This window comes from Canis aureus, chromosome 5 (assembly GCF_053574225.1).
Source record: "Canis aureus isolate CA01 chromosome 5, VMU_Caureus_v.1.0, whole genome shotgun sequence".
Lineage (NCBI taxonomy): Eukaryota > Metazoa > Chordata > Mammalia > Carnivora > Canidae > Canis > Canis aureus.
Window position 1 is genome coordinate 65,094,482 of NC_135615.1, and position 9,802 is coordinate 65,104,283.

Consider the following 9,802-nt stretch of genomic DNA (forward strand, 5'->3'; position numbering starts at 1 on the left):
GGTCTCTATTCCAGGACCCTGGGATCATGACCTGAGCTGAAGGCAGACGTTTAACCAACTGAGCCACCCAGGTGCCCCTATCCTAGATATCCTAACACAGCTGGACTTTTCCTCTCTATGTCTGGGTGTTCAATATTGAAACAACCTCTCTGATTGATTGAAGCCAGTGAAGCTTCACTTATGGCCTAAAGACAGCTGGCTTTGACCTGGAGAAGCTTGGGATCCATGAGGATATACTCCTCTGCCAGTGTGTGCAGATATGAACTGTGTTGTTCCTTTTGCCTTTTAGAATGGTCAGGATTGCCATGGAATGTGCTGGGGAACTCTGAGAGGTGCGTTGTGAGAAAAACTCAGCTGCTTGTAATCTCTTCCCAGTTCTGACCACTAACCACTTTCTGACTTCAGGCATGTTTGGCCCTTACCTTTTGGGGATTTGACTCCTTATTTTTTTAAAGTAATCTCCATGACCAATGTGGGGCTCGAACTCACAATCTTGAGATCAAAAGTTGCATTCTCCACTAACGGAGCCAGCCAGGTACCCCTTGACTTCTCATTTCTTTCCTTTCTTTCTTTTTTAAGATTTTATCTTATTTCACTTAAAAAAAAAAAGATTATTTATTTATTTGACAGAGAGAGAGCACAAGTGGGAGAGAGAAACAGACTCCCCATTAAATAGGGAATCTGATACAGGACTTGATCCCAGAACCCTGGGATCATGACCTGAGCCAAAGGCAGATGCTTAATTGACTGATCCACCCAGGAGCCCATACATTTTCTTGAGAGAGAGAGAGAGAGAGAATAAGCAGGGGGAGGGGTAGAGGGAGGGGGACAAGTAGACTTGTGCTGAGCATGGAGCCTGATGCAGGGCTCGATCTTGAAACCCTGAGATCACAACCTAAGCTGAAACTAAGAGTTGGGCACTAACCAACTGCGCCACCCAGGCACCCCCTGATCTGACCTTGGTCAGGTTTAGCATCTATGTCCTATCGCTCCCATGTCCATGCCACACATTTCTGGTTGATCACTGTGCTCTTGCTTATTGAGCCTAAACACAGCCTCAGAATCCTTCTCAACACTGAGGTAGCCGATCTTAAAGTTTCTTCTGAAGCTTACTTAACATTTTATGATCCTAAGGCTTTTGGACACTTTTACAAATTGTTGTTTTTAAATCTTGACTTGGAGGGATCCCTGGGAGGCGCAGCGGTTTGGCGCCTGCCTTTGGCCCAGGGCGCGATCCTGGAGACCCGGGATCGAATCCCACATCGGGCTCCCGGTGCATGGAGCCTGCTTCTCCCTCTGCCTATGTCTCTGCCTCTCTCTCTCTCTCTGTGACTATCATAAATAAATAAAAAAAATTAAAAAAAAAAATTTAAATCTTGACTTGGAAACTTCCCCCCTTTTATCAATAGCTATAGTTCTTGCAATTCATGCCCCCCCCCGCCCCCACCCCACTGGCCACCGCCAGATAGAGATCTTACGTCCTCTCCCTAGATCCAGGAGCGTCAGCAGCATAGCTCAGTATTATGAGATAATGGCTCTCTAACAGCAGAAGGTCCTATTCCTGTAGCTCTGTGCAGATTTAGAGGCAAAAAAGACTCCAGCAATTAATTCCATTATGCAGTTAATATAATTAGTCAGATTTACATATAAAGACCAACATTTGTGACTCGAATATTTCCATTGTTTTTTCTCTTCTTCCAAAGGTTCCAGTCCCTTAAATTTGTACATTATCTGTGACTGATATATCATTTATCTAGAGAATACAGTTGTCATTCACTTCATTTAATTAGCTTATGGATTCTAAATTATCTGCTACCATAAAATGTGATTTTATACTGCAGATTACAAAGGTTTTCAGAAATTTAATATGCCACTTTTAATTGGTGAAAAGTACCCTAAAGGATTCATAATATTTTTTACTGCACTTGCATTTAGGCTCAAGAGAGAGAGATTGAAGATGTTTAGTAAGAAATGGGATTTGGGTCAGTGAGATTGGTGATGATTTATTTGGAATAAGGCAAATCTGAAGGGATGGAGTCGTAAATATAGCCATCAGAGGATTGTGTTTGAGCAGTGAGACCAGTGAGTTGAAAACTGAACATCTTCTGGTTTTCATACCCTGGCTCGTCATTTTGATGGGCTAACCATGTATTTATGGCATATGGTTCCAAGTTTGCAGCGACGACTAAGAATACTCTATTTTCTCCTCTGCTTTTCCAACCATTAAATCCATAATCTTCTGTGTATATGGCATTACCACACCTTCCCTAAATGCATTCTTGGCCTTATTGATGCCTTGGCGTGGTTGTACAGCTGGGCGGCCGTTTGTTCGGCCAAAGCAAACGGCTTCTTTTTGATCCTTCGACTATGGAAATGCCCTACATGGTGAGGTTACGGTCATAATAAAGGGGCTGAGTTATTGGGAGCAACTTCAAGGATTTCCACGCTCATCTGTCTTAATGTGTTGCAAATAAAAGTTTATAAAACATGACAATGGGCATAAAAAGTCTAGAGCCTTAAAGAGAAGGTTTGGAGAGAGTTAAAGGTCAGGAAACCTGGGTGAGGCTGTGAGGTCCCCAAGCCCCTCTGGGACCCTCCTTGTCTCGGGAACCAGGTCCTGATTATCCTGTAAAATCAGCAAGGTACAGAGCCCGCGCACTCACACTACTGCCCACTGTTTGAGTGAAGGCACTGAAGATCTCTGTTAGAAGCCCGTGTGGAGCTAGGGGTACTCTTCATACTTTCATGGTGATTAATTTTATTGGCTGAGTTTGGCTAAGGGAAAGTGGTTCTAGTCTGAAAGCTTTTCCTGGGGGAGAAGACAAAAGAGCAGACTTTGGTTAGTATGCTGCGGAAAGACCGGGGCTTGAGAAGCCCAAGCCAGCGTGGGAGTCTGAAAGGGGAATGTGTGCACAGTAATCATCATAACGTTGTGATTATGAATGGGTCATGATGCCTCATCCTAGTGCTAATCCATAACACTGCATTTCATTGAGTACCTACTATGTGCCAGGCACCGTGCCAGGCTCTCGGTTATATGGGCCCCCAAATCCTTTGAGATCCCTTATAATACAGTGCACGTTTCACAGAAAGAAAGACAACCATGGGCTTAGGCACATGGAATGACTTACTTGCAATCTCACTGTTGACAGAATTAGGTTGTACACGCAAGACTGTCTACTCCCCAGGCCAGTTGGGGTACGGGGAATCCCAGAGCACGGGGGAGAAGCTGCAGGAGGTGCATTGGGTGAGGCTTCTCGTTCAGGCCAGCAGCTTCCAGAGGGCAGCCAGGGCTCTCCCAGGTCGATCCCTCCTCCCTGATGGAGCACCTCCTCCTGCGAGAGGGAGGCAGAGGGGAATAAGAAAGACACAGACTCTGCCTCAGACAACTGACCAGGAATCTCTCCCCACTCTTCATATTCTAAGAGCTCCTTCTGGTTCTCCTCCTCTGGAACATGCTCACCCTTTTTTCCCCCATAGATTACACGTGGAGTATGGATCTTCTGTGGCAAACTTCCTTTACTTTTTAAAGTACTTTTTACTTTTTAAACTTCCTTTACTTTTTAAAAAATATTTTATTTATTCATGAGAGAGAGAGAGAGAGAGAGAGAAAGGCAGAGACATAGGCAGAAGGAGAAGCAGGATCCACGCAGGGAGCCTGATGTGGGACCCCAGGATCACACCCTGGGCAAGGCAGGCACTAAACCACTGAGCCACCCAGGGATCCCCAAACTTCCTTTTCCAACCTTAAAATACTTCTGCCTTTTCTAGTAAAAAGTCGCTGGATGGACTCAGTTTTTAAAAAATCAAGTATAGACAAGCAAAAGAAAAACATAAAGATAATTCTTGATCCCATCACCTGAAGGGAGAAAGCAGCGATGTACAAATTTGTGCGTACGTGCCCCGGTGCATACATGCATGTGTACATACACATGGGTTATTCGTGCTTTTACGTTTCACAAGAGGGCAGATGCCAATGCATAGTTTTGACCTCAACCTCTCTGAACTTCAGATTTCCCGCTGACTAAAGGTGACAGATCACAGTGCCTTCCTCAAGTAATTTTTGGGAAGACAGAAGGAAGGAAGCTGGTAAAGAATTTAGAAGAATGGCTACACGCAACAGTGCTTAATAAATGTGACCTGCAGTCACTATTATTATTAAAGCTCTAACATAATCACACTTCAGTGCTAGTATGTATTCTTGTGTAGTATCTTTTACAACCATTTTATTGTTTTTTCATTATGCGAGTAAATACGCTTAATTCTAAAACTAGGGGTAAGCAAAATGATAATCCATAAAACCAGCCATAATCCCATTGATGAAGAGATGACGACTGTTAAATGTTAGTTTACATATTTGCAACCTCATTTAATAGATATACATATCTAAGCCTGTACGGCCCTTGTTATTTTATGAACTGCTCCCCCACCCCCCACTCCCCGCCACCACCACCTTAAAAAACTCGGTTGTGAACATTAACTCATGTGATTACGGGATTTGCCACCCACACAAAATCCCGATAGCTGAACAATAGTCCACAGGCGAGATTTAACGTAATCTACCGAGCCAATTGTCTATCGCAAACATTTAGTCTGTTCCCCCGATTTTGCTTTTGTGAACAGTGTTGCTATGAGCAGCTCTATGACCAAATCCTTGGATCTTAATAGAATATGTTCCTGGGTGGCTCAGTGGTTGAGCGTCTGTCTTCAGCACAGGGCGTGATCCCAGGGTCCTGGGATCGAGTCCTGTATCAGGCTCCCCATAGGGAGCCTGATTCTCCCTCTATGTCTCTGCCTCTCTCTGTGTCTCTCATGAATAAATAAATAAAATTAATTAATTAATTAATTAATAATCTTACAAAATAAAAATTAAAAAAGAGTATGTTCCTGGGATTGGAATTCCTGGGTCAAAGGCGGGTGTGCGGGTCTTTGAGGCTCCTGATGAACAGTGCCCACGTGCTCTCCAGGCTGTTGTGCAGAACTCTAAGGCTGTCCTGTTAGTGCCCAACAACCCACTTGCCTTTACTGCTCCCTGACAAATTTTGACTCCCAGCCTGGTGACTGTATTATGCATTATGCTTCTGGGCCACCAACCCTTATGGTAGTTGAAGAATAATCAGCAAATGCCGGTCCCCCTTTGTGTCTATATTAGCCTAAGGATAGCAGAAGGCATACTTGAAAAAAATAAATGATTAGGTTCGACAATGGAAAGGTAAACAACATCATAATTCACGAGATTTCCCATTGTTCTTTCCTGACTTTAATTCTATAGCCATAGAGCAGCCATAATCATCTATTCAATTCAATAGACCCTTATTGAACACTTACTTTGTACAAAGCTGGGAGGTAGGTGGGAAAAATAATACTGTATATTTGTACAGTGTTCACACTTGACAAAGTGCTTTCATATGCTTTCGGGAAAAAAAAAACAAAAACAAAAACCCTGAGCAGGGACTCAGGAGATCTGATTTCTTGAGTCGCCTCCACCATATAATTGAAGTATGACCTCAGGCTGAATCTCTGCTCCTTGGGTAAATACCAGGCCAAGAGTCCTGCTTTGTCTGCCTTAGAGGGTTTGTGGGATGCTCAGGTGAGATGATGTAAGTGTTCCACAGATTTGCAGATCGCAGTAAGTTACAAAAATGGACTGTGGTATGAAAATATTCTTTAGTTAAATCTAAATTGAAAATGACGGTGGGGATTATTTAAGGCACTAACTTCTCCAGCTGTATTCTAGGGGAGCCCAAAGGTTTGTGTGGGGCCACTGTGGCAAGAAAGGGGAAGGTGAGCAGGGCATGGTTCCCTATCGCCCACCCAAATTCCTTACTTTAGGGTCTGGAACCAGATTGCTCACATGGGGACCCTGGGCAAGTTACTTAAATCCTTTTGGAGTCTCATTAGTTTTCTCATCTGTAAAATGGGCATATGGATTGCTGTGAAGTTTAATAAGTTAATAAGTCTACAGTGTTTGGAACCACAGCAGGCCATAACTAATTATTGCTATTATTTTTACAGTCCACCTTGGGGGGTCCTCCTAGGGTCAGATTTGACCCAAAATAACATTTGAAAAAAAATCATTGGCTTCTCTCACTTCTTTATTTTGCAGATGGAAAATTTACAGCTCAGAGAAGCCAGCATCAATACACTTACTGAGAATCTGGCACACAGGAACATGTGCACATGTGTCTTGAACATTGCCGTCCCCATGGTCCATGAGCAGAAGCACTGTCCCCGGCCCTTGGTGACAGCTCACCTGCTAGTGAGTGAGAGCATACTGTTAAGGTGGCTGTGTGTGATCTCTGGGGCTTGGGTGCTTTCTCAGAAAATCTTGCCATCCAAGCTCTTCTAATAAGACACCAATGAGCTCTATGACAGCACAAGCATCTCCAAATTTCTGACAGACATGAATCCTTGGGCTCTGGGAATGAGAACACGAAATTACTAAAATCATGTTATTCTTAAAATACTTTTTTAAAAAAGATTTTATTTATTTCAGAAAGAGAGAGGAAGAGAGCGTGTGCTTGAGCAGGGGGATGGGCCAGGGGAGAAGAAGAGAGAGAATCTCAAGCAGAATCTGAGCTGAGCACAAAACTACATGAGGACCTGATCTCAGGATGCTGAGATCACGACCCGACCCAAAATCAAGAGTCAAATGCTTAAATGACTAAGCCACCCAAGTGCCCCCTTAAAATATTTTTAACGTTCTTCATGGATATCTAAAAAAGTTGTTTGATAAAGAAAAAAGTGCATGTTTAATAGTATTTATAAAGAGCTTTGCAGAAAATTTATGATGAATCTTTGTCTATAGCAAAGATTCATATCTGGAAAATGCCAGTGAATATTATTGGGTAATATTCAAATAATGTCACATTCAGATTTCTCAGCAAGAGTGAAGTCACCACAAAGAGAAAAGAAATTTGCCAAAGGACTTACTTTCCTTCCAAGCTTGTATTTCTTAGAACTCTACTCACAGGAGTCTCAAGTATACTATGTATATAGACATCACTATGTATCTTATTTGCAAGAATGGCACACTGTTGGCAGCAGATAGGGCCACAGACACACAATAGCCAGGGAGACCAAGCAAGTGGATAGCGATGAATGCTCCCACATGCACTGGTTCTCCCCTTCCACTCGTTGTGTTAGTCTCACTTTCCTCTTGATGTCCGCGGAGTCCTTCAAAAATGGGTAACATCTGAATGCTGACTGCTAAGCTTTCATTCTCACAGAATTATAATATTTTGTCTCATTTCCCCAAGTTCTTGGCTGGTTTTTTTCCCAGGAGATGGGAAAACATACATCCTAGAACACAAAACATAAACATGAGAGACCTGATAGAAAGTAAGGGGAATCGAAATACCAGGTCATGTGGTTGGTACTGACCACAGATGCTACGAGTATCTGGAGGGGAAGGGGATTTGGAGGAGCCAGCATAGCCTCTAGAAGGACGTGGTAACTGAGCTAGACTTTGCAGGATATGTGGGACTGGGAAACTCAGCAGGGTAGAGAAGAGGCATCCCAAGGAGAGGAGCAGCCTGCCAAAGCTAGGGAGAAGATAAACTCTAGGGAAAGGTGAATGACAGGGAAGGAGAGAAGCAGATCAAGGAGGATCCAAGAAACCTGGTGTTAATATCCCGAGTAATGGATTCGTTTGTTTATTGATTTTTATGAAGACTTTAAAAAGAAGATTTTGTTTTGGGGGGCACTTGAGCGGCTTAGTCGGTTGAGCATCTGACTCTTGTTTTCAGCTCAGCTCATGATTTCAGTTGCCATGACATCAAGCCCCATGTCGGGCTCCCCGTTCAGTGCCCGGAGTCTGAGATTCTCTCTCTCCCTCTCCTTCTGCCCCTCCCCCCTCAAATAAATAAATAAATGAATAAATAAAAATATTTTATTTTTAACTAATCTCTATACCCAACATGGGACTTGAACTCACAATCCTAGTGCCCTTGGGACTTTTTAATTATAAAAATAATCCTTAGGAGCAAATTCACGTAATTCAGAAGGGTATAGGGTAAAAAATAAGGGACATCTCCCCATCCACACTTAATCTCTCAGATTCTCAATCCTGATCCATGGTCTCCTTGAATCTTTTTCCCACACATGTAAAAATGAATATCCCTTTTCTTTTTTTTTAATTTTTATTTATTTGTGATAGTCACAGAGAGAGAGAGAGAATGAGGCAGAGACACAGGCAGAGGGAGAAGCAGGCTCCATGCACCGGGAGCCCGACATGGGATTCGATCCCGGGTCTCCAGGATCACGCCCTGGGCTAAAGGCAGGCGCCAAACCACTGCGCCACCCAGGGATCCCGAATATCCCTTTTCTTTGTAAACAAATGGAGCCACACCAAACATTTGTTGCTACATGCTTTTTGAAAAAGGTAACAATTTACATTTTCTAAAAAATGTCAACTTTTATCTGTTTCAGCACACATAGCTCCTTGCCCTTACATTTAAGAGTTCTGTGCTAGTTCACTGTGTGAACACACCTTAAATGCTCTATCACCTCTTTCTTAACAGCCAGTTACATTATTTCCAGGGGTCTTATTATTCTTTTTTAAGATTTTATTTATTCATGAGAGACACAGAGAGAGGCAGAGACACAGACAGAGGGAAAAGCAGGCTCCCTGTGGGGAGCCCAATGCGGGATTTGATCCCAGGACCCCAGGATCATGCCCTGAGCCCAAGGCAGATGCCCAACTGCTGAGCCAGCCAGGTGCCCCTTATTATTCTTGTTTAATTAAAAACCTCAATTGCTTTTGTGTTCCTCTGCAGTGACTCCCTTTTGCAAGTATGTCTGCAGGATTTATATCTGGAGTTGGGAGCGGTTGAGTCGTGTGATATATGCATTTAAAAATTTGACAGTTATCACCGAGCAATGCTCTAAAGAGGCTGTACCCGATTTACGTTCCCATCCGTGGTGTGTGAGGTGTTGCCCTCCCTCCAGGGGAAGGACACCAGTGAGGAGACTGGGCCCTGGGGTTGGGCAGCCTGGAATGAATCTTCCTTCTTCCCTCTTATTGCTGCAGGACCTTGGGAAAGTTGTTTAACCAAGCCCTTCCGGCCTCTGCTCATTTGAAAACAGGGTTAGAAGTCACACCTCTATGGGCGCTTGACAGGATGAGCACTGGGTGTTATTCTGTATGTTGGCAAATTGAACAACAATAAAAAATAAATTTATAAAAAAATTTAAAAATAAATAAATAAAAAGAAGTCGCACCTCTATCACGAAGCGGTTATACACTAGGTGATGAGACGCATACACACATTATCAGTGCCTTGCACACGGCGAGAGCCAAACGTGTGTCCCCTCCTGTACTGAGCCTACTGCTGCCCTGACCTTACAGCCCTTTACCCTTATCATTCGGGTGTTTGCCCAGCTGCCCCCGGTCAGCTCCTACATTTCTTTGCCCCCCCCGCTTTGCTGGCTGCGGGGGCCTGCTCTACTCATGCGGGCTCATCGCCAGCCAGAAGGGCTGGGGACCTGATGGCCAGCCTGTCCCAGCAACCTTGGACCCGTGTCCAGTGGGGGTGGGGGTGAGAGCCCCCACGTCCCTCACCTCTTGGTCAAGGGAACTCTGGGGGCCCCCTCTGCCTCATCCCCCCCCCCCCCCACTGCCCCAGTGGCCTGAGGCTCCAGGAGTCACCAGAGTCACAGGCTTCTCCCTTCACTTGTCCCTCTAGGGCCCCAAGCCCACTGCTCCCAAGGGCCCCTCCTGAATCAGCTACTTGTACCCAAACGTGTGTCTCGGGGTCTGCTTCTGGGGATTCCAAGTTAGGATAAATTTTAAGCCTTGCCA